Source organism: Oryctolagus cuniculus, chromosome 4 (assembly GCF_964237555.1).
Source record: "Oryctolagus cuniculus chromosome 4, mOryCun1.1, whole genome shotgun sequence".
Lineage (NCBI taxonomy): Eukaryota > Metazoa > Chordata > Mammalia > Lagomorpha > Leporidae > Oryctolagus > Oryctolagus cuniculus.
Genome location: NC_091435.1, coordinates 8,552,357 through 8,577,604, shown reverse-complemented (window position 1 = coordinate 8,577,604; position 25,248 = coordinate 8,552,357). Strand labels below are relative to the sequence as shown.

General features: G+C 48.3%; 2 long non-coding RNA genes across 2 annotated transcripts; one reads left to right on the top strand and one right to left on the bottom strand.

Annotated features, from left to right (window-relative positions):
* Positions 1–4,621: 4,621 nt before the first annotated feature.
* Positions 4,622–6,852, bottom strand: LOC138849229 (uncharacterized). The gene is made up of 2 exons (XR_011387688.1): positions 6,655–6,852; positions 4,622–6,337 (listed from the first exon to the last, which is right to left on the bottom strand). It is a non-coding gene; the product is annotated as an uncharacterized lncRNA (long non-coding RNA).
* A 23-nt stretch (positions 6,853–6,875) lies between these two features.
* Positions 6,876–14,672, top strand: LOC138849228 (uncharacterized). The gene is made up of 3 exons (XR_011387687.1): positions 6,876–7,233; positions 10,507–11,036; positions 13,278–14,672. It is a non-coding gene; the product is annotated as an uncharacterized lncRNA (long non-coding RNA).
* The last annotated feature ends 10,576 nt before the right edge of the window (positions 14,673–25,248 follow it).

Below are 25,248 nucleotides of genomic sequence, written 5' to 3'. Positions count from 1 at the left end.
AGCGCCGTGGCTCAATAGGCTAATCCTCCACCTAGCGGCGCCGGCACACCAGGTTCTAGTCCCGGTCGGGGCGCCAGATTCTGTCCCGGTTGCCCCTCTTCCAGGCCAGCTCTCTGCTGTGGCCCGGGAGTGCAGTGGAGGATGGCCCAAGTCCTTGGGCCCTGCACTCCATGGGAGACCAGAAGCACCTGGCTCCTGCCTTCAGATCAGCGCGGTGCGCTGGCCGCGGCGGCCATTGGAGGGTGAACCAACGGCAAAGGAAGACCTTTCTCTCTGTCTCTCTCTCTCTCACTGTCCACTCTGCCTGTCAAAAAAAAAAAAAAGTACAGTTGTGTGGGTAGCATTCCGGGGCTGCAGGGCCACTCAGTGGCTTACGTAAAACACCACTAGATTCTTTGGATTATAGTACATGTACTTGCTGGAAATGATGTCCCTTTGGTGTGCAAGTTTTGGTCACTAAAATTTAAAATACCAAAGCGTAGAATTGTAAGTTCTTGTCGTTGCTTATGCTCTGAGATCCCTGTCATTCAAGTTGTAACACTCTGATGCGAACATCAAGGAGGAGGGCCGCAGGGGGTGAGAGACAGGCATGGAGCTCCTGGCTCCTCGTTGGGGCTTACCCAGCCCGCCCAATAAGTCTTAAAATAAATAAAAAATAAAAACTGTATTCGGGGCCGGCGCTGTGGCGTAGCGGGTAAAGCCGCCACCCGCAGTGCCGGCATCCCAGTTGGGTGCCGGTTCGAGTCCTAGCTGCTCCACTTCCGATCCAGCTCTCAGCTATGACCTGGGAAAGCAGTAGAAGATGGCCCAGGCCCTAGGGCCCCTGCACCTGCACCCAGAGGAGGCTCCTGTCTCCTGACTTCGGATCAGCCCAGCTCCAGCCGTTGCAGCCATTTGGGGAGTGAACCAGTGGATGAAAGACTTTCTCTCTCTGCCTCTGCCTCTCTGTAACTCTTTCAAGTAAAATAAATAAATCTTAAAAAAAAAAAAAAAAGGGCAAAGGTCTTAAGTAGACATTTTTCGAAGAAAGTATACAAATAGCCACAAGCACATGAAAAGATGTTCAACACCACTTATCATCAGGAAAATACAAATCAAACCACAAGGAGATAACAACTTACTCATTGACTACTGTCAAAAACAAAACCGCCGCCTATGACGCAGGCATTGCACATGGGCGCCAGTTCACGACAGGACTGCTCCACTTCCCATTCAGCTCCCTGCTAATGTGCATATTTGTTTGAAAGGTGGAGGTAGAGGGAGGCAGAGAGACAGAGATGTTACCTCCTCTCCATCTCCCTCTCTGTCCCCCAGAGCTAGAAACTGATTTTTCAAGCCAAGGCAAATTTTGCCTCTGTTGGTAACATAGCTACAAAATGCATCAGAAAAGAATCACGGGATTTGGGGGCTGACATTGTGGTATAGTGGGTAAAGACAACACCTGCAGCGCCAGCAACCCACATGGCCATGGGTTCGTGTCCTGGCTGCTCCACTTCTAAGTCCCTGCTAATGGCCTGCTATGTGGGACCCCAGAAAATAAAGCTCCTGGCTCCTGGCTTTGGCTTGGCCCAGCCCTGGCCATTGCAGCCATCTGAGGACAAAACTAATGGATTGAAAATATTTCTTTCTCTCTCATTTCTCCCCCCCACCACCACTCTGCCTTTCAAATAAATAAATTTTAAAAAAAAGGATTTTTAAGTAAACTGTGTGATGTAACTGGCAAACACCACATTTGATAAGGGGTCTCATGTACAGATGGTCGTGTGCTGTTCATTGAAGATGATCTGAATGTGTGGAATACAACAGATCCAGGCCTTGGCACCCAGTGGCTTCTTTATTATTCTGAAGTCTTAGAATGTGAACTATTTCCTGGTTGAGAAAACACAGATACAGGTTAGCCCCGAGCCAGTGTGGCTCCTGCTTGTAATCCAGACAGAAACTGTGAGTACTGTCAAAGCTCCGATAGGCTCTGTGCCCTTACATTACCTTTTTTTATTTTTTAGATTTATTTATTTTGGAAGAGTTAGAGGAAAAGACAGAGATTGATACTCCATCTGCTGGTTTACTCCCCCAGATGGCTACAACAGCCGGTGCTGAGCCAGGCTGAAGCCAGGAGCTTCATTCGGCTCTCTCACCTGGGTAGCAGGGGCATTAAACTCTGGGCCACCTTCCACTGCTTTCCCAGGCCATTAGCAGGGAGCTGGATTGGAAGTGGAGCAGACAGAACATGAACCTGCGCTTGTGTGGGATGCCAGTGTCGCGGGCAGCGGCTTTTTTTTTTTTTTTTTTTTTTTTTTTGACAGGACAGTGAGAGAGAGACAGAGAGAAAGGTCTTCCTTTACCGTTGGTTCACCCCCACAATGGCCGCTGCGGCCGGCGCACCGCACTGATCCAAAGCCAGGAGCCAGGTGCTTCTCCTGGTCTCCCATGGGGTGCAGGGCCCAAGGACTTGGGCCATCCTCCACTGTACTCCCTGGCCACAGCAGAGAGCTGGACCGGAAGAGGGACAACCGGGACAGAATCTGGCACCCCAACCGGGACTAGAACCCGGTGTGCCAGCGCCTCAGGATCAGCCTAGTGAGCCGCGGCGCCGGCCAGCAGCGGCTTTATGTGCTTCACCACACTGCTGGCCACATGTGCCCATTTATTTAAAGGCCTCATATTCTGGGTTCGGTGTTGTGGTGCGATGGGGTTAAGTGCTGCCTGCAGTGCCGGCATCCCATATGAGTGCTGGTTCCAGTCCCAGCTGCTCCACTGCCAATCCAGCTTCCTACTAATGGCCTGGAAAAGGCAGTGGCAGATGGCCCAAGTGCCTAGGCCTCTGCTACCCATGTGGGAGACCCACATGGAGTTCCTGGCTCCTGGCTTCTGCCTGGTTCAGACCCAGCTCAGCCATTTGGAGAGTGAACCAGGATGGCAGATTTCTAACTTTGCCTTTCAAACAAATAAATCTTACAAAAAAAAATGCATTCAAAGTGAAGCTCACCAGTAGTAGACACTCCCAGATTAGAGTTCCTTTGTGTCTCCCAAGTACCCTGGGCAAGGCTTATATTTGCCCAAAACTCCCACACATGCACAGTGTTGGGTAAACCTCCATGTGCAGTAACATCTGGATCACTTACCTTTGTGTCCCTGCAGATACAACCATAGCTGATTCTAGAGCCTCATGAACGTCTCTAGGACTTTTTTTTCACTGTTTATTTGAAAGGCAGAAAGACAAAAAGGGAGGCCGGCACCGCGCTCACTAGGCTAATCCTCCACCTAGCGGCGCCAGCACACCGGGTTCTAGTCCCGGTCAGGGCGCCAGATTCTTTCCCGGGTGCCCCTCTTCCAGGCCAGCTCTCCCAGGGAGTGCAGTGGAGGATGGCCCAAGTGCTTGGGCCCTGCACCCCATGGGAGACCAGGATAAGTACCTGGCTCCTGCCTTTGGACCAGCGCGGTGCGCTGGCGGCAGCGCACCAGCCGTGGCAGCCATTGGAGGGTGAACCAATAGCAAAAGGAAGACCTTTCTCTCTGTCTCTCTCTCTCTCACTATCCACTCTGCCTGTCAAAAAAAAAAAAAAAAAAAAAAAAAAAAAAGACAAAAAGGGAGAGACAGAGAAAGCGATCTTCTATCCACTGGTTCACTCCCCCAAATGGCTGCAATAGCCAGGAGCTAGGATTCCATTTGAGTTTCCCATGTGGGTACAGGGGCCCAAGCACTTGGGCCATCTTCTGCTGCTTTTCCCAGGGAGTTGGATGAGAAGCCAAGTAGCCAGGATGATGAGGGAGGCCGGGCCCTCTGGTGCTCTCCAAATGGAAAGCTGTAAGGCAGGGTTCAGTCCTGGGCTCAGACAAACACAAACACACAAGGCTTCTCGTCATTTTGGTACTTGAAATAATCACTTGGCTTTTTCACTTCAACATGAGAGCTGTGAACTGTCCCTCTTTGTGACCTGGAATAATCTCCTAAATACTTGCTGTTTTCTTTAAGGAGCTTTAAAATGCAGGATAAGAGGCCTGGCATTGCGGCCTAACAGGTAAAGCTGCCACCTGCAATGCTGGCATCCCATATGGCCGCCAGTTTGAATCCCAGCAGCTCCACTTTTGGTCCAGCTCCCTGCTAATGGCCTAGGAAAGCAGCAAAGGATGGCCCAAGTGTTTGGGACCCTGCCACCCATGTGGGAGACTCAGAAGAAGCTCCTGGCTTCAGCCTGGCCCAGCCCTGGCCCTTGCAGCCATCTAGGGAGTGAACCAGCAGATGGCAGATTCTCCCTCTCTCTCTCTCTCTCTCTCTCTCTCTCTCGCTAACTCTGACTTTCAAATAAATAAATATTTTTTAAAATGCAGGATAACTTCCTGTAGAAATACCACAAAGCTGCTAGGATGCCCACTCGAGCCCTCCCTGGCAGATGTCTTAGATCCCATCCCCAAAATTCCAGGTAATCAAAGAGAACACGAGTCCTTGGCTAGGTCAGCGCAGGCTCTGATGGGCTCAGCAGATCCGCACCCCTTCCACCGCGCACTCAGCCTGGGTACCAGAGCTGCAGGAGGCTTGCTCCCTGAGGCCAGCTCCGCCCACTCCCCTGCCCCGCCCCCATCTAGCCACGCCTCTCACCGACTACTGACTGTCCCCTGGCTTTTTTTTTTTTTTCAAGTAACAAATTTAATGTGCAAAAAATAATCTTCTTTCCAATTATTGAAAGATAAATTTCCAAACAATTGTATGAAAATAGCCAATACGCTGAACAAAGAAAAATACAAAAAGGTAGGTAAATATAATTACATCCTCCAAACCCAAGAGAGCAAGAGACCATCATTATAAGCCAAATCATCCTTGCAGCTAGTTCTTCCAGGTTACCAAAATGCATAAAATAAAAACCTCTACTTTTTATGACTTACAGAAGAAAGAAAACAAAACTCCAATAAGAAAGCTAACAAGTTTTATGGGAAATTGGACCATACTTATAACTTTAAATTTTTCAAGGATTATACTATTATATATATAGGAAATACCTATTGGTTTTCATAGCAAATGAATTTTGACTTTTGAAGCTTAAAAGACCGTGTGATATTTAGACTTTATATCAGATGTAGAAACCAAGAGGAAAGATAATACTCAAAGGGACCCATAGGACTTTAACCTGACCCTAAGTAAACAGTCAATTTTAAGACAAATTAGTTCAAGAATGAAAATATTTTCGTTTAGAATTAAATATAATAAACAAAATTATCATGATTAGGATTTGACAAAAGTTCGGGTAAAAGTTACTTCATATTTGTCTCCCTCATAGATAATATTGGTCACTTAATAATCAATGGATATGCTTATTTTTGAATGAGGATGATGTACTTTCAGGAAAAATACTTATTAATAAGTTTATCATTACTGCCAGGAATTGATAAAACTAGTGTCCAGGGTGTGATATTGTGTCATATCATTATTCAATAAATGACAATTGATTTTTTTGCTATAAAGTATCCTCAGGAAGATGGAAACTAAGCAGAAAGTTATTTCTCTATCCACTATATGATACATACATCTCCTAACTATATCACAAATACAACATTAATATATTTACATACATACTGGGCCAAAATGAATTTACTCTGCTTAAAAAACTTTTCACTGGGAAAACAATAGACATCACAAAATAAAAAGCAAGGCCCTCAAGAAAAGATGGTAACAATTCAAATAGCTGAATACTATTTGCTTTTTCTTAACATTTCTGACACTGGGAAAAAGGAAGAATAGTTGTTTGTAAAGAGACGTGTTTCTATTTCAGAAATATCTGCTAGGAAAAGCCAAGCTACCTAAAAATCCTAGTTCTGTATATGGGCAAATGGCTAATGTTTTTGTCAATGGTAACTTCTCCTATACCTAAATGTTCCTCCTTATGACAAAGCAGAGAGCAGTACTTCAGTCAGGGGGAATTTTCCATGAGTGTACTACTACTTAAACCTTTAGAACAAAAATGAGCAACTTGATTACAGAATATTTGAGGCCTTTCCTCACCCCCTGATTACACAGATTTGAAAACTACTCAAACGTATCAGTTATAACATCTCCCCGACTACTGACTGTCCCCTGACTTTGCACCTAAAAGCGTTCTCTGGCCCAGGGGCTTGTCCTGGTCTTTGAGCTGAAGGTGACTTGCTGGGTTGGACTCAGCTTCCGCGCATACCAGCCTGGGCACATACTCCATGCCTGGGTCTTCTCATCTCTCAGGTGGGAATGCGGGTGGAAGTGCCTCTGACTGTGCGGCTCTGTGAAGTTTAGTGTGTCTCTCTAAGCCCGGGTGTTACATCCATTTGCCTGGAACCAACGTGAATTTTGTATTTTAACAGGAAGTAGAATCTGAAAAAAAAATGGTAAAACTATGAAAAAAAAATCGGCTCTGCTGTTTCCTCCGTGCACCCCCAGGACGAGCTGCACCCCACTCAGGACGACGGCTATGACTCTCCCTCCCGGGGAGCAGTGCCATGTGTCACCCACGGACCAAGGGGCCACCACCCTGAGGGCCCGCAGTGTGTTGGGAGAGGTGGCACTCGCCATGGGCGGCCACAGTACCCGTGGGCTGAGAGTTAGGGGCCCACGGAGCATGGGGAGTGCAGCCCGTGGGTGTGGGTGTGGGTGAACTGGTCCCGAGCGCGGGGCCTGGCACAGCACCCCACCCTGTGTGCGTCAGTTTCTGTTATCCCATCCGAGGGTGCCGGGGCCCTGGGGCTGGTCTCGCTGTAGAGCTCCACGCTGCCGACTGCAGGACTGGGAAAGTGAAACTGCCCTTCAGTTTCTGTTCTCAGAAAGTGAAACCGCTCTGCAGCCCCGGTGGAGAGGGCTTCCCAGGCTGCCCCACCCAGTTAGTTCCTCCCAAAGCCACAGCACCCAGGAGGCCACACAGAGAGGGCGGCACTTCTCTTCCAAAGAATGGCCGAGTGGTTTTTACTCGTCTCCAGGATTTGTGTAATATGCACAGTTAAGATTAGGAAAAGAAAGAGCTAGAACTGGGGAGGGCGTTGTGGTGCAGTGAGTAAAGCTGCCACCTGTGACGCTCGTGCCCCATACGGGCACTGGGTCGTGTCCTGCCGCTCCGCTTCCAGTTCAGCCCCCTGCCAATGGTCTGGGAAAAGCAGTGCAGGATGGTCCGAGTACTGGGGCCCCTGCACCCATGTGGGAGACCTGAAGGAAGCTCCTGACTGCTGACTTTGGCCTGGCCCAGCACTGGACATTGCAACCATCTGGGGAGTTAACTGGTAAATGGAAGATTCTCTCTCTCTCTCTCTCTCTCTCTCTCTCTCTCTCCCTCTATGTTACTCTGACTTTCAAATAAATAAATACATTTTTTAGAAAAGTAATAAAATTACTCTATTAAAAAAGAGAAAGAAATAGCTAGAGTCATGGAAACAGGTGAGGAAGGCTGTACTTGAAAGTTTTGAACAACGACCTGGGAGAGCAGACAGGATTTTGTGCCGCTGGCTTTAAATGCTTCACATAAAGAGGATGCCTTCCACCTGCGAGCTGAGTTCCGTGGGACTGATGCATGTGCAGAACCAGCAACAAGAAAGAAGAGCACAGGGGTAGGACCAGGACGCAGCCTAGGCGAGGGCGCACCCATTCTTCCCAAAGGCGCCTTGGACCTTGTGAGAATCCCGCGAGATGCTAGCCTCGGACGCCGATGATGATCGCGCTTGAGTGTTGGGTGACTTGCTCAGGACGCACTCGCTGCGCGAGTCCAGTCATCCTCCGTCACTTGCGTTTTCACTCTGCAGCTGCCTGAGAACCTCTGCAAGCCTTCTCCTAACGGTTGGTCGTGAGAAACCCGCGTTTCCAGATCTGATGATCGCAGTCGGGCTCCAGCGAAGCAGCTGCAGCTCCTGGGGGTTCTTGCTCTTGTGTGGGCACGAGGTTCACCTGGGAGCTTGTTAACGTGCAGAGGGCCCAGCACCTCCCTGAACCAGCAGATGGGATGGCATCCATGAATCGGCTTGGATAGCCACTGGGTTTTGGTGTCGGTGCTTCCTGGACCACTCTTGAAGTATCACCAGTTATGAGAGCCACGCACTAACAGGGGAGGGCTCTAAGGGAACCGAAAGGGAGCCAACGTGTCTGAGGTGTGTTCGCTCATCCTGGATCGGAAGTGCTGCAGCCAGGACTCGAATCAGTACCCATATGCCGGCTCTGCAGGCTGTGGCTTTAACCCACTGTGCCACAGCACCTGCCCCTATGCTATATTTTAAAATCCATTTCTTTTCCTTTCTCCCTTAGTTTGAAGATGGGCTTGGATAGCTTGCACAATTAACCACTTGGAAAGCAGCCAAGACACTAACCAGTGCCAATATGGGGTGCTAGTGTTGCAGCTTTACCTGCTCTGCCACAGTGCCAGCCTAAAGCTATTTGGGGCCAGCGTTGTGGTACAGTGGGTTAAGCCACCACCTCCAATGCCAGCATCATATGGGTACCAGTTTGGGTCCCAGCTGCTCCACTTCTGGTCCAGCTCCCTACTAATGTGACTCATGGGCAGCAGAAGATGGCCCAAGTTCTTGGGCCCCTGCCACCCACATGGGAGATGGGACTGAGTTCCTGACTGCTACCTTCAGCCTGGCCCAGCCGTAGCTGATGCAGCCCATTTAGGGAGTGGGCTAGCAGATGGAAGGATGGAAGATCCTCTTTCAAACAAATAAACACATTTAAAAAAAAAAAAACTTAATGCTTTTCCCTCCTTCTCCCACCCCCAAAAATAACAATTGGAGTTTTTGAACCAAATAAATTCATTCAAAAACTTACATGGTGGGCCGGGCTGTGGCACAGTAGGCTGGCCTCCACCTGCAGTGCCATTGTCCCATATAGGCACTGGTTCATGTTCTGGCTGCTTCTTCTCTGATCCAGCTTTCTGCTTGTGACATGGGAAAGCAGTGGAAGACAGCCCAAGTGCTTGGGTCCCTGTGCCCGTGTGGGAGACTTGGAGGAGACTCCTGGCTCCTGGCTTCAGATCAGTACAGCTCCGCTCCGGCTGTTGCAGCCTTTTGGGGAGTGAACCAGCGAATAGAAAACCTCTCTCTGTCTCTGTCTCTGCCTCTGCCTCTGCCTTTCAAATAAATAAATAAATCTTAAAAAAAAAAAAAGAAGCAGCTAACAGTTTTTTTTTTTAAGTTAAAAGAAAATCCTAGAGTACTTCTCAAATACTAAGACCCTACCCTGTTTGTTTATCCAATTAAGGCATCACCCCTACCTCATAAAAGAGGCTGAGAATGTCTCTTTGCCAGGGACCACACTTGAGGTCCTTCTTTCTCTTTTTCTCTCTCTCGTGGCTGACACTGGCCCATGCGTGACTGGTATCTCCCCGTGTGGGGTAGCCCACACTCACGGGTGAGTGTATGCTTACTGCCTCACTTTTAAATAAACCCTGTTCTCATCTATACATGGTACTATCCCTCTGCTTAGGGATAGTACCTCTGTGGGGACAAGGCCCTGGATAAAAATGAAAGTGCACAGGCACATATCATGAATATTGTACATGCGGAAAGAAGCCAACATGAGTGGTATAAAGGATGCATGGCTGGTGCCCCGCAGTGCAGAAGCAGCACTAGGTGTGTAACCACACCCACTACATCTTCTTTTTCCTTCTTTTCAGGTTTATTTATTTGCTGTGGGATGCCTGCACTGCAGGCAGCAGCTTTACCGTCTATGCCACAGTGCCAGCCCCACTTTTCCTTTTTTTCTAAGATTTTCTTATTTGGGGGAGGCAGGAAGCAAGGGAATATAATTATGTTCTTGGAGTTGTATCTACAAATCACTCTGACTTTTTTTAAAAAAAGATTTATTTATTTATTTGAAAGGCAGAGTTACAGAGGCAGGGGCAGAGAGAAAGAGAGAGGTCTTCTATCCAATGGTTCACTCCCCAAATGGCCACAAAAGCCAGAGCTGGGACGATCTGAAGCAAGGAACCAGGGACTTCTTCCAGGTCTCCCACATGGATGCAGGGGCCCAAGGACTTGGGCCATCTTATACTGCTTTCCCAGGCCATAGCAGAGAGCCCGAGAGGAAGTGGAGCAGCCAGGACTCAAACTGGAGCCCATATGGGATGCTGGCACTGCAGGTGGTAGCTTTACCCGTTGCGCCACAGCGCTGGCCCCTAAACATTTTTTAAAGATATATTCATTTATTTGAAAGGCAGAGTTACAGTGAGAGAGAAAACCAAGTGAAAGAGTAAGAGATCAATATTCTGTCCACTGGTTCATTCCCCACAGGACTGCACTGGCCAAGGCTGGGCTAGGCCGAACCCAGGATCCTGGAACTCTGCCTGGGCCTCCGATATGGGTGGCAGGGCCCAAGTACTCAGGTCAGCTTTTGCTTCTTTCCCAGGCTCAGTGCAGGGAGCTGAATTGGAAGTAGAGCGGCCAGGACTTGAATGGGCACTCATGTGATACATAACCTGCTCTGCCAGGAAGCCAGCCCGTTCCTTTTCCTGCTCACACTCTAATGAACAAAAACTAACTACTGACTTTGTGGCTAATTAGTCTGTTTAGTTTAACAGATAAACAACACTTCTTTGAAAATTTCTGAAACCGGCAAAGGAATCTGCCTGTCTGGTCCATAAACCAGTGGATTAGATTTATGACCTCAGGATGGAAGCGTTATGGGGGCACCGAGAGAAGAAGGTGGCCTTGGTTCTTGGCCCACATAGAAGACTTTCCATGCGGACAGGACAGTGAGCAAAGCATAATTCACTTAAGTCAGAAACCTCCTGCTGCAGCGTCGGGAGAGGGCTCCCAGAGGGAAGATGAAAACCTGTCAAGGTGGGTCTTACAAAGCACAATTACAGGTGAGCAGACCGGCAGCCAACCAAAGGGCAGGGACGAAACTCATCAGAAGGCAGAACTGTGGTCCTGTCTAGCTGCTCAAGACGGAACAAAGAAGCCATCAGAAGGTTGGGACTGGGAGAGTCTTCCTGTTCTCAGGATAAAACTGGAAACGCAGAAGGGTGGGGTCCTGGCTGTCCTCTTTTATGATGAAGCTGCACACTCAGAGGAGCACTAAAAGGCAGCTTCTGGGAGCGGCAAGTATCTGGTCCACTCTTTATATATATATGAATTGCATATAATTAAATATATATTTATAAATATATAATTTAATGTGTTATGTGTTATATTTATATGTATAATTAAATATATATATATATATACTTATTTTTTGAAAGGCAGAGTTACAGAGAGAGGCAGAGACAGAGAGAGAGAGGTCTTCCATCTGATGGTTCACTCCCCAAATGGCTGCAACAGCCAGAGCTGGGCCATTCCGAAGCCAGGAGCCAGGAGCTTCTTCCAGGTCTCCCACATAGTGCAGGGGCCCAAGCACTTGGGCCATCTTCTACTGCTTTCCCAGGCCATAGCAGAGAGCTGGATTGGAAGTGGAGCAGCCGGGACTTGGACCGGTACCCATATGGGATGCCAGCACTGCAGGCGACGGCTTTACCCGCTATACCACAGCACTGAACCTTCTCTACTCTTAAAGGGACTTCCCCTTTTCTGATTCCAACAGGGATCTGACCCAAGTGCCAATCATTATGGCCTGGCCTGAGGCCAAGGTACTGCTGGCCCTGCTCCTTTTAAAAGTCCTGTTACAGAGCCGGCGCTGTGGTGCAGTGGGTTACAGCCCTGGTCTGAAGAGCCGGCATCCCATATGGGCGCCGGTTCTAGTCTTGACTGCTCCTCTTCTGATCCAGCTCTCTGCTATGGACTGGGAAAGCAGCAGAAGATGGTCCAAGTCCTTGGGCCCCTGCACCCACCTGGGAGACCCAAAGGAAGCTCCTGGCTCCTGGCTTTGGATCGGCTCAGCTCCAGTCATTATGGCCATCTGGGGAGTGAACCAGCAGATGGAAGACCTGTCTCTCTGTAACTCTGTCTTTGAAATAAATAAAATAAATCTTTAATAAAAAAAAAAGTCCTGTTACAAAAACAAAGGAAAACAAAAATAAAAAAAAGTCCTCTTACTAGATTGCAATTCGGGTAGAACATAGTTGGGATAAAGAAATTTGCCTTCCCCTAGTAATTCTGTTCCCTTGCGTCAGCTTGCATTGGTTTGGAGCAGAGAGCAGTCCAGAACTAATTTTGAGCAGTAACACATACCACTATTCAAAAAAAAAAAAAAAAAAAAAAAAAAAGGCGGGAGGGGAGTGTGGGAAGGGTTGAGGTGTGGAGAGGTGGAGAAAAAGCATGTGCAGGGACCAGTGCTCTCAAACAGCGGGTAAAGCCACTGCCTGCTGTGCTGGCATCCTTATGGGCACCGGTTCAAGACCCGGCTGCTCTGCTTCCGATCCAGCTCTCTGCTAGGGCCTGGGAAAGTAGTAGAAAATGGCCCAGGCCCTTGGGCCCTTGCACCCATATGAGCAACCTGGAAAACGTTCCTGGCTCCTGGATTCAGAATGGCACAGCTCTGGCCGTTGCAGCCATCTGGGGAGTGAACCAGCGGATGGAAGACCTCTCTCTCTCTCTCTCTCTCTCTCTCTCTCTCTAACTCTGACTTTCAAGTAAAATAAATAAATCTTTTAAAAAAAGAGAGAAAAAGCATGTGCAAAAAAGTTCAGTAATCTTATTGGTTATGTTGGTGTTGCTGTTTTAAGAATGTTTTGTGGGGTCAGCCCTGCGGTGTAGTGGGATAAGTCGCCATCTGCGGCGCCGGCATCCCATTTGGGCACCGGTTCCTGTCCTGGCTGCTCCACTTCCAATCCAGCTCCCTACTCAAATGCTTGATTCCTGGCTCCTGGCCTTGGCCTGGCCCAATCTTGGTTATTGCAGCCATTTGGGGAGTGAACCAGTGGATGGAAGCCCCCCCCCCCATTGTAACTCTTCTAAATAAATAAATAAATCTTTTAAAATTTTATTTATTTATTTATTGACAGACAGAGTTAGACAATGAGAGAGAGAGAGAGACAGTGAAAAAGGTCTTCCTTTTTCCGTTGGTTCGCTCCCCCAAGTGGCTGCTACGGCCGGCGCGCTGCGCCAATCCGAAGCCAGGAGCCAGGTGCTTCTCCTGGTCTCCCATGGGGTGCAGGGCCCAAGCACTTGGGCCATCCTCCACTGCCTTCCCGGGCCACAGCAGAGAGCTGGCTGGAATAGGAGTAACTGGGACAGAATCTGGCGCCCCAACCGGGACTAGAACCCGGGGTGCCGGCGCCGCAGGTGGAGGATTAGCCTAGTGAGCCACAGCGCCTGCCAATAAATATTTTTTTAAATAATGTTTTGGATACAAAGTGGACTAGACTAGTGAATAATTATGTGCTACTATACTTTATCATCCCTAGCATCCTCCAGAGCCACAGTTCTCAGTGGGAAACAGTACGTCGCAGGTCAAGTAAATACTGAGCGATCTTGAATGTGAGCTGGAGACGACGGAGGGGGCTTTCTGTTTCAACTGCTCCCCTCCCCCGCGATGCTCAAATCAGACAAGCTCGAGTCTACTTATGAGACTCAGTGGGGGAAAAGTCCATATCGAGTTTGCTGGGAATTGGAAGTATCACTATTGTTATGTAAAGCAATAACGCCACCTCCTTAGGTTTCAACACCGACCCCAGCACTATTTCCCTTCGAGAACAGGATAACTTTGAGCCAAAGCTCCTCCTCAGCCAACTGGTTTGGATTGTTAGGATCCAAGATGGCTGCCAAGCGACCTCAAGCCGACCTCAAGTCATTAGCATCTCATGTCCTTGCTAAAGGCACTCCCACCTGCACAGTGATGGTTGACAATCACCATGACAACCCGCAGAGGAGCACATCAAGGAACAGAGAGACGGTGGCTTCCTGACTCCGAGCTTTATGCAACCCGTTTTCCAGAAGATCCGTGGGTATTCCTCCCACCCTGGAGCATCTGCCCCCTTCCCAGCAGTTGTCCCCCGCCTGTGACGCCGCCGCCCTCAGAGGGTTGAGGAGTTGACTGGGAGCCCCGCTCCTGCTCGACAGCACTGGAGCAGTTGCTGCCCCGCTTCGGTTTCATCAGTCACCTTGTGACGCTAAGCTGACAAAAGACCCAATTTGGGGGTCCCTCACCCCTCAGGAAAGGGATAACACTGAATTCATGGGGCATTTTCTCTATGAAAAATACGCATTTTTAAAAAATCTCGGGCTGGCGCCATGGCTCGCTAGGCTAATCCTCCACCTTGCGGCGCCGGCACACCAGGTTCTAGTCCCGGTCAGGGCACGGGATTCTGTCCCGGTTGCCCCTCTTCCAGGCCAGCTCTCTGCTGTGGCCAGGGAGTGCAGTGGAGGATGGCCCAAGTGCTTGGGTCCTGCACCCCATGGGAGACCAGGAGAAGCACCTGGCTCCTGCCTTCGGATCAGCACGGTGCGGCAGCCATTGGAGGGTGAGCCAACGGCAAAGGAAGACCTTTCTCTCTGTCTCTCTCTCTCTCACTGTCCACTCTGCCTGTCAAAAAAAAAAAAAAAAAAAAAAAAACCTCTACTGTGTGAAAAGAGCTAGAGACAATGACCAAGGACTAGCAGCAGTGAGGACCGTGGACGTGACACACTGCTGCCCAGCAGGAAGACCCAGGCCTCGAGATGGCTGATTTCACACGTGCACACACCAGAGAGTGAGAGTGAGAGGTTGCACTGCTGTGTATCAGCGGGCAGCCAGTTTGAGCCAAGAGTTTGGTAGTCTTGTCAAAAGACAAAATTTTAATAAATTGACTTTAATGCTCTAATTGACTCATATTTGTGATCTATGAATAAGGCAGTGTCTCATCTAAAAATACAGAGGCACGCCCCTGGGTGTGGCAGAGCAGTGGGTTTTAGTGAAGTAACTTTAGAAAAAGGAGGAAACAGAAAATACAGAAAGCAGATTAGCATCGGTTCGGTTATTCAGCTAGGGACTTCCTGACCATGCCAGCTAACACTGGCCTTTTGGGGGCACTTGGCTGTCATCTCTCTCCAGACTTCTCAGCAGGTCAGATAACTTAGTTTTGGCTTGGGGACATGAAACTCTAGCACGAGTGACTCCATTTCACCAAGTCCAAGAGCCTGGTGCAAACCAGTGGCCTCCCATGCTTTCCTCTTAATAGGCTGAGTAGTGTCCCCAAAGATATTCCCATCCTAATCCTTGGAATTTGGGAATTGAATGTTTCTTTAAGTAGGACAAAGGGACTTTGCAGATGTGACTAATTATAGGACTTTTTTCATTTTTTAAAGATTAATTTATTTGAAAGAGTTACAGTGAAAGAGGGAGAGACAGAGAGGAGAGAGATCTTCTATCTGCTGGTTCACTCCCAAGTGGCCACAATGACCAGGTCTGGGCCAGGCCAGAACCAGGAGTCAGGAGCTTCATTCGGGTCTCCCACATGGGTGGCAGGGGACCAAGCATGTGGGCTATCCTCCACTGCTTTCTCAGGCGCGTTAGCAGGGAGCCGGATCAGAAGTGGAGCAGCGCCCATGTGGGATGCCAGCACTGCAGACAGAAGTTTAACCTGCTGTGCCACCGTGCCAGCCCCTAATTACAGGATTCTGAGATGAGGCGATCACCCTCGTCCAGATAAGCCAGCCCCAGGTGTGATCACAAGTATCTTTATAAGACAGTCACAGGGCGGTGTAGTCACAGAAAGCTGTTTAAACCCTTTGAGCAAACAGTGGCTGGCCTGGCAAGTGGAGGTGGGGCCATGAGCCACGGAATGCAAGGAATGCATTTCTAGAGGTCGGAAGGCACAGAAGCTCTATCCTAAAGCTCTCAAAGCCTGCAGACAACTTGGTTCAGCCCAGGGACTCTCCTTCCAGACTCCTGTCCTCCAGAACTGGTACAGAATCTACAGCTGTCGTTTTAAGCCACTGAATTTGTGGTCATCTGTTATGGCAGCAGTAGGAACAGACAACAGACAATATGTGTTTGCCTTCTTGACCTATGGTCAGACTTCATAGTAGGCCTCATTAGCGGTCATTTCCATTGGGATCACATCACAGGGAGGAATAAAGGTTGTGTCTCTGCCAGGCAGGAAGATATCCTAAGCATGATGGTATGGGAAAGTTTAAACACCATTCTAATCACTACCATAACCAAGTAAGAACACGTAGTAGGTAAGGTGAGGGTCAGTGGAGAGATAATGTAACTATATATAGGTCAAAAGCTAAGACATTTTGCAATTAGCAGAGTTAATCTCTTTGGGCCATCTTCTGTTGCAAAAGACAAATAGTAGTCATGGCTTCAGAAGTCCACAGTGGCGTTGTGGAATAGCAGGTAGAGCAGCCACGTGGGACATCAGCATCCCATAGGGGCGCTGCTTCAAGTCCCGGCTGCTCCACTTCTGATCCAGCTCCCTGCTAATGTGCCTGGGAAAGCAGCAGAAGATGGCGCAAGCAGTTGGGCACTGTACCCACATGGGAGACCCAGATGAAGCTCCTGGCTCTTGGCTCTTGTCTAGCTCAGCCTTGGCTATTTTGGCCATTTGGGGAGTGAATCAGCGGATGGAGAATCTCTATGTCTCTCTCTCTCTCTCTCTGCCTTTCAAATAAGTAAAATAAATCTTAAAAAAAAAAAAAAGGTTCAAGGGTCAAGTCAGGCGCATACTGGAGGCATTAGGAGGTGGTGTCTGGGCAGGGCTTAACTGAACATTCAAAGGGGGTGGGGTTTGGAGCAGGCTTGAATATAACCAGTTCTTTGCCCATTTTTGGAAATCTTGGACATGTCATGGTGCCAGGTGCATGTTAGGAGTGGCAGTGTTGCCATAGTAATTTTATTATAATGACTTTATGATGAGCTAAAGGTCACTGCCCTGACCCAGCTGGCAGCACCTTGGGATTTTTTAGCTGATGCCGGTTCTAAGCTGCAAAACCGCGGAAGCTTCAGTTTTCCACTGCACAGAAAGGGGGGTGCTGGGGGATGCAGGGGAGCCTGTGGGAGGTGCTGGTTCCTTCAGCTCGTCCTTGCTAGCTACCTCCCTGCCAACTGCAGTAAGAAATGTTTGATAGACTTTCCATGGAGACTGTAGGGAGTCCTTTAACTGATGTCTTTTCAAATAGACCCAATCTCCAGGGCTCAGACCGTGGTGTTTGATGTGTTCATCTCCGGGGAGCGCACTGGAACTTAGCTGTTTTGATTGCAAGCTAATGACTTTGGATTTTCTTCCTCGTTAGTTACAGTCTGGGGCAGCACAAGTCGCTAGACTGCCTGTGGGAAGAGACACCCGGGTACCTTAATGCCTTTTTTTGGGTGTAGTTAGTTCTTCATCAAGCCCTTTTATGAAGCCAGAATTTAGAAGAGTATCACTTTTATGATTTTCAAAGTGTTGTGGGGGATTTTAAAGTTTAAAATGTGGGTTGAAGTTCTTTTCAAGACAAATATAGCAGCCGGCGCTGTGGCATAGTGGGTAAAGCCACCGCCTGCAGTGCCAGCATCTTATATGGGCGCTGGTTCAAGTCCTGGCTGCTCCACTTCCGATCCAGCTCTCTGCTATGGCCTGGGAAAGCAGTAGAAGGTGGACCTAGTGCTCCTCGCTTCAGCCTTGCCTAGCTCTGGCCATTGTGGCCATTTGGAGAACGAACCAGCAGGTGGAAGATCTCTCTCTGCCTTTCCCTCTCTCTGTAACTCTGCCTTTAAAATGAAATTAAATAGATCTCAAAACAATGAATTGGAAGCTTTGTCTCAAAAATTCCAATCCAGTCTCAAAAAATCCAATCCAAGACCCACTAGAATTTGCGAAACAATTTCAAGTTACTCTTAGGATTTATGACCCTGGGTACTCTGACCTACACCAGTCAGTTCAATGATTGGCATTGGAGGGTAAATCAGAAGGATGAAACCCCTGGATGATTCGGATAAAATGGACCCCAACCCCCTGAATGCTTACACAGAACCTGGGGATCAACTGTTTTTTCTAGAGTCTTGGACGGAGCTAAGCTACAACAGTGTAAGCTAAGATCCAAAGAAATTATTCCTAATTTTTCTATTTGTCTTTTTTTAAAGATTTATTTATTTATGTGAAAGGCAGAGTTACAGAGAGGCAGAGAGAGAGAGAGACAGAGAGGTCTTCCATCGACTTGCTCACTCTCCAGATGGCCGCAATGACCGGAGCTGTGCCAATTCGAAACCAGGAGCTTCTTCCAGGTCTCCCACATGGGTACAGGGGCCCAAGTGATATCGGAATTGACCCCTTAAAATTACATTGAAATGTGGCCCCTTAGAGTTCCCCAGAAGTCCCATCTGGGGTGCCGCATGTTATTGGAATTTGGGGTGCCATACGATGTCACCATATGCTTATTAATAAATCCCCAATATTAATAAGCCCAAGTGGTTCTTGCCTAATATTTAGAGAATTCTAAATACCAGCAAAAATGAATGAGGCAGCATGGTACATTTTAGGCTTTTATTTAGTGCGAAAGATGCATATGAGAGTGAGAGCTTTATCTAAGAGAGAGGGGTAAATCTGGGTTCATACCGAGTACCCAGAACCAGCCACGTGGGAGAGCATTAGGCCCTGGAGGCGCAGAGCTAAAGCCAGCCCCCTCCTGGCAAGAAGTTAGGGCAAGGGAGGAAGGAAAGAAGGGTCAGACACACCCTGTTCCAGGCTTTTCATCCACTCTCAAAGGGGAGTGGTTAATTAACCTGATTGGCTGGTGGGCACCCAGGTGTGGCCAGGTGAGGGCATGAGGTCACACAGGGGCGTGGTGAAGGCATGGTCTTCCAGCTCACAAACCTAATCAGTGTTAACCTGCATGCCTGTCTACTTCACAAGTACTTGGAGCATCCTGCACTGCTTTCCCAGGTCACAGCCGAGAGCTGGATCAGACAGCTGGGACACCAACTGACACCCATATGGGATGCTGGCATTGCAGGCTAATTTCTCCAATATGCAAAGAACTCCCACACAAATTGGAAAATGGACAAAAGATACGAATAAAGAGTTCCCAGGGCCAGTGCTGTGGCATAGTAGGGTAAGCTTCTGCCTAGATCTGAAGTTGAGCAGCCAAGACACAACCTGGCTCCCTTATGGGATGCTGGTGTCAGGCAGTAGCTTAACCTGCTGCGCCACAATGCCGTTCCCCACCCCCCCCCCTTTTTTTTTAAATTTATTTACTTATTTATTTGAAAGGCAGAGTTACAGAGAGAGAGAGAGAGAGAGAGAGAGAGAGTTTTCATCCACTGGTCTATTCCCCAAATGTCCACAATGGCCGGGACGAGGCCAGACCAAAGCCTGGGTCTCCCAGGTGGGTGCAGGCTTCTGCTGCAGTAGCAGGGAGCTGGAAGTAAGTGGAGCAGCCAGGACTCGGCCAGCATCCTCATGGCAGCAGGGGTAAACGTGTTCTGCCACAACGCAGGCCCCTCACTTCTTATCTTTAAATCTTTGATCTGCTCGTGAAATTGGAGAAGACCCCCTAAAATTTACCCTGAAATGTGGCCCCTTAAAGTTCGCTAGAAATGCTATCCAGCGTGCCACATGTGCTACCGGAATTTGGGGTGCCATACAATTTCACCACGGGCTTATTACTAAATCCCCGATATTAATAAGCCCGAGGGGGTTCTTGCCTAATATTTAGAGAAGAATTCTAAATACTGGCACAGATCAACGAGGCAGCATGGCACGTTTTAAGCTTTTATTTAGTAAGAAAGATGCATAAGAGAGTGAGAGCTTATTTAGGGGAGAGAGGTGAATGGGGGTTCATACCGAGCACCAGGAACCAGCCACGTGGATGAGCATCTAGGCCAGGAAGCATAGAGCACATGGCCCGAAGGCCATGCTTTCTGGAGGCGCAGGGCTACAGCAAGCCCTGTCCTGGCAAGAGGCCAGGGAAGAAGAGCTGCCCGGGCACACTGTGCCCTAGGCTTTTAACCTACTCCAAAGGGGAGTGGCTAATTAACCTGATTGGCTGGTGGGCACCCCGGTGTGGCCAGATAGGCGAATGAGGCCACACAGGAGCGTGGCAAAGGCATCAGGTAGGGGCATGAGGTCACACAGGGGTGTGGCAAAGGCGTGGTCTTCCAGTTCACAAATCTGATCAATTTTAACCTGTATGCCTGCCTACTTCATTCCCCCCTCAGAGACTCCAGACCTTAATCTTAAGGGGATGTTGATGGGCGTTGAGTCTCCATCTTCTGTAGCTACTTCCTGCTGACTAGGGGCACAGACCCTGCCTGTTCTCGGTCTGGAAGTCTCTGCCTATCTCATCTAATGAGTTCACTTCATGAGCTGGATCTCTTTCAGTCACCGCCATCCTCAGTGTCTCCTGCATGGTCATCATTATTCTCAGAAGTTGCTGGGTTCTGCGGGGTTATTTTAGGTACAAATGAAGGTCCATTGTCACTCTGGAGTGACCACGGGAGTCCATAGTGTGGCACGATGTCTTTCAACAAGGCTTAAAAGCACTTCATGTGCTTTCTCCGTTCAGGTCGAAAAGGCCTCCATCCACCCTGTGAAAGTAACAATACAGACTAGAAGGTACCTATAATTGCTTGTAGGGAGCATATTGGTTAAATCAACCTGCCAGTCTCCAGCTGTTTATGTTCCCCTCCTCTGCACAGGAGTAGACAGGAGAGGGGGCCTTACGTGGCCAGGGTTATTCTGTAAACATAGAGGCCAAGAGCGAGTCACTTCCTTTATGACCATATTTGGTCCCTTTCCTCCAAAAGCTCAGGAGACCAGTTGTACTAAGGCATCTCTCTTCCCAAATGGGTAGAGCTGTGTAATTCTCCATTAAGTGGCCATTGGTAGCATAATTCTGTGATTTGGCATCCACCATCCATTTGCTTTTTAGTATAGCCTCGCTGTTGAGCCCATTCGTTCTCAGGCTCCGTATAGTGAGGTTCCTTAGCCGCTTCCACAGATTCACGTATAAGGGCCATTTCCAAACTTTCCTGTGTAGCTGCTCTATCTGCTAGTGCATTTCTCTGGTTAACATAATTTTCTCCCTTCTGATATCCCTTGCAGTAGATGACGGCCACTTCTAAAGGCTCCAGTGCTGCCTGGAGTAGAGCCAGTATCTCTTTTCCATATTTAACAGGGGAATTCTTTGCAGTCAGTAAGCCCCTCTTTCCAGATTGCTGCGTGTGCATGTAACACAAGGAAGGCATATCTGGAATATATATATATATATATATATATATATATATATATATATATATATAAACTTGCTGACCTTTTCCCAGTTGTAAAGCCCTAGTCAATGCAATAAGCTCCGCCTTTTGGGCTAAAGTATTGTGTGGTAATGCTTGGGCTTCTACCGGCTGCCTTTCTAACTACTTCCTTCAGATAGCTGCTGCCATCAGTAAACCATTCAGCATCTGGATTTTCCAGGGGCACATCTCGAAGGTCTGGCCTACTAGAGTACATCTGCCTAATTCACTCGGAAATTAGTTTGGTGAGAGAGATTGTCACTGTACCAAAATCAGGCCCTGGCTGCTGAAGGCTGGGCAGGCGATACAGCGGAGAGAGGGGAGTCCACTCAGGGAGAGAGTTTGCTTGTTAGAGTGGGCGCACTGAGGAAGGAGGACTCCACGGGCTCAAAAAAGCTCTTTCCTCCACTGTGCAATTTGCAGGATGAACTTGAAAGGGGAAAAGAAAGTTGTTGGGGTGCTGGGTCAGGGGAGCAGCAGGAAGAGAAGACCCTAGGCCCTGAAATTCTTAGGTAAACAGCTTAAGTCCCTAGAGGAGTCACAGGATAAGACCGATTGTTAGCTTTTGTTAGTTAATTGAAGTGTTTGTTAGTTAAAATGTGAAGAGTAGGGAAGGGAAGCAGCATTTGTCTTGGTTACAATCTGAGGTCTGAGTCCGACTTGTTTTTCCAGTTGTTACCCAATCACCCCGCACCATTTATGGAATAAACAGTTCTCTTTGCGCTTGCTGATTTGAAGTGCGCCTCTTTGTCACACAGCTCTTTTTCCGTGCATTTGTGTCCACTGCTGGCCTTTTTGTCTTGTTTCATTGCTCTCCTGTCCATTGCTGCACTGGTACCAATGATTTATTTTCACTATATAGAGATATTTTATACATGCTCACATTAGTTCTACTCATTACCCTTCTTTTTCAGAAGATTTTTGGCTACTGTTCCTTATTTTTCCATGTAAGCTTTTTTAAAAAGTTAATTAAATTATTTGAGAGGCAGAGTTACAGAAAGAGGGAGGGAGAGAGAGAGAGGTCTTCCATCTGCTGGCTCACTCCCCAAATAGCCTATCCCACCCTTCCAATGGCTCTTTTATTTTATCATGAGCAAGCCAAACAGGGCAAATAAGATTACAAATCAGGTCTTTTGATGGGTTTTGTCCCCGCCTAGTAACTGAGTGTTAGCTGATCGGCAGTTTTTTCCCCAAAATTGTGCTTAAAAGCTCCCTTCTCCCCCCCACCAGCCTCCTCCGGTTCCTCTCTCTTGGAGCTCCCTTCCTGGCCACTGCACCAGGAGGTTCTGACTTAAACAAATCTCCCATTCCTCTCTGCCTTGTCCACGTGGAAATTCTTCTTTCCTGTGAGACAAGGAACCAAGGAAATCTTTTCTCCTCTGCCATTCCATCCGTAACACAAGGACTCCTATTATATATGTATATATATTTTTCCTTTTTTCTATTTGTCTTTTTCCTATATTTGTCACTTTCTCTCAGAATTTTCATCTATTGCCAAGTTTTATTTTTTATTTTTATTTTTTTTTGACAGGCAGAGTGGACGGTGAGAGAGAGAGAAAGGTCTTCCTTTTTGCCCTTGGTTCACCCTCCAGTGGCCCCCATGGCAGGTGCACTGCGGCCAGCGTACCACGCTGATCCGAAGCCAGGAGCCAGGTGCTTCTCCTGGTCTCCCATGCGGGTGTAGGGCCCAAGCACTTGGGCCATCCTCCACTGCACTCCCGGGCCACAGCAGAGAGCTGAACTGGAAGAGGAGCAACCGGGACTAGAACCCGGTGTGCTGACGCCGCAGGTGGAGAATTAGCCTATTGAGCCGTGGCGCCAGAACCATAGTTTTATTTTAAATTTCCTTTTCATCTTCCATACTTCTTAAGGCTCTATCTGTTGTGTTGATTGGCTCTTGAGTTCCCTCTAGTTTGGTTTCCAACACTGGTATGATTTTTCTATTTCTAACATTTTCTTGAGTTCTATTACCTAATTTTTTTGAAACATTTACTTATGGGGCTGGCACTGTGGTGTAGCAGGAAAAGCTGCCACCTGCAGTGCTGGCATCCTATATGGGCGCTGAAGTCCCGGCTGCTCCACTTCCAGTCATGCTCTCTGCTATGGCCTGGGAAAGCAGTAGAACATAGCCCAAGTGTTTGGGCTCCTGCACCCCCGTGAGAAACCTGGAAGAAGCTCCTGGCTTTTGGCTTCAGCTCTGGCCAGTTGTGGCCAATTGGGGAGTCAACCAACGGATGGAAGACCTCTCTCTCTCTCTCTCCCTGCCTTTCCTTCTCTCTGTGTAACTCTGACTTTCAAATAAATAATAAATAAATCTTTTTTTAAAAAGGAAACATTTATTTGAAAAGTGAAGTTACAGAGAAGAGACAGAGTCAGAGAGACAGAAAAATCTTCCATCCACTGGTTCATACCCAAATGGCTGCAAAGGCCAGGGCTGGGCCAAACCAAAACCAGGAGTCAAGAGTTTCAAACAGGTCTCCCTCATGTGTGCAGGAGCCCAAACACTTGAGCAGTCTTCCGCTGCTTTCCCAAGTGTATTTTCCCAGGAAGTTGCATTGGATCTGGAGCAACCAGGATTCAAAGTGGTGCCCATATGGGATACTGGCACTTTAGGCCAGGGCATTAACCCTCTGCACCGCATTGCCAGCCCCTAGTCTTATTTTTTTTTTAAGGTTCATTTATTGATTTGAAAGGCAGAATTACAGAGAGGTAGAGGCAGAGAGAGAGAGAGAGAGAGAGAGAGAGAGAGAGAGAGGAAGTCTTCCATCTGCTGGTTCACTCCTCAAATGGCTGCCACAGCCCGAGCTGGGCTAATCCAAAGCCTTGAGCCCAGAGCTTCTTCCAAGTCTCTCACCTGGGTTCAGGGACCCAAGGACATGGGCCATCTTCCACTGTTTTCCAAGGCCGTAGCAGAGAGCTGGATCAGAAGTGGAGCAGCTGGGACTTGAACCAGCGCTCACATGGTGTAGGCACTGTGGACACCAGCTTTACTCACTATGCCACAGTGTTGGCTCCAGTCTTTTTTTCTTTGTTTGTTTGTCTATTTTTTTGAGTGGCAGAGTTACAGAGAGAGAGAGAGAGAGAGATATCTTTCATCAGCTGGTCTACTTTCTGGGCCAGGCCAGACTGAAGCCAGGAGCTTCTATCGGGTCTCCCATATGGGTGCAGGGGCCCAAAGCTCTTGGGCTTCCCAAGTGCATTAGCAAGGAGCTGAAGCAGATCAGGGGGACTCAAATCCCACTCTAGCAACGTGGACTGCTGGTGTTCTGGGCAACAGCTTTGTACTGGAAAGGCACTCTGGTTGGCTTACTTTTGAGAATCCCAGCGGACAGCTTGCTCCAGGCCCCTCACTCGGCGACAGGCTTGTTCTCCTTTGCCGTGGAAGCCACTGTCTCAGCTGCTGTTCTTCAGCAGACATTCTTGAGTGTCACGCTGGGTTCTCACATCCATCTGACCCATTCACTCCCTTCCACCCACACAGATGCCCAAGTCTTCCAGGTCTTGCTGTTGTCCACGTCTTGTTCCACCTGATCCTACTTTGGGTTGGTGATGATGGTTTGTTTAGAAATCCGTGAAACTGACTTTTGCTGTTCTAATTGCTCCATGTGTTTCTGCTGTGGGATGGGGGCATCCCATAGGTTCTTTGACTTCATGCAAGAAAAAATTTGAGGATGAGGCCAAGACATAAATGTAAAGGAATAAGATTTATTAGCAAAGCAAACACACACTCAAGATGAAATACAGGCACACTTGAGGGAGAGCAGCACTCCAAAAGAATAGGGGTCATCCCTTTGTGTGATCTGGGGGTAGTGCTTTGGGTGGAGTTTTCCAGGAAAAGGCAGAGATTTCTGGAAATTTGGTGACTGTCTATTTTCTGGCCTTCTTAGGATATATCAGACATGCCAAGGCATCAGATGCATGATAGGAGTGGGAGTGCCCCCCAAGGTAATTTTATTATCATGATATATATATTTAAAATTTTGATTTATTTGAGAGGTAGAGTTACAGACAATGAGAGGGAGAGACAGAGAGAAAGGTCTTCCATCTGCTGGTTCACTCCCCAAATGGCCACAACGGCCAGAGCTGCACCGATCCAAAACCAGAAGCCAGGAGCTTCTTCTAGTCTCCCATGCAGGTGCAGGGATTCAAGGACTTGGGCCATCTTCTACTGCTTTCCCAGGCCACAG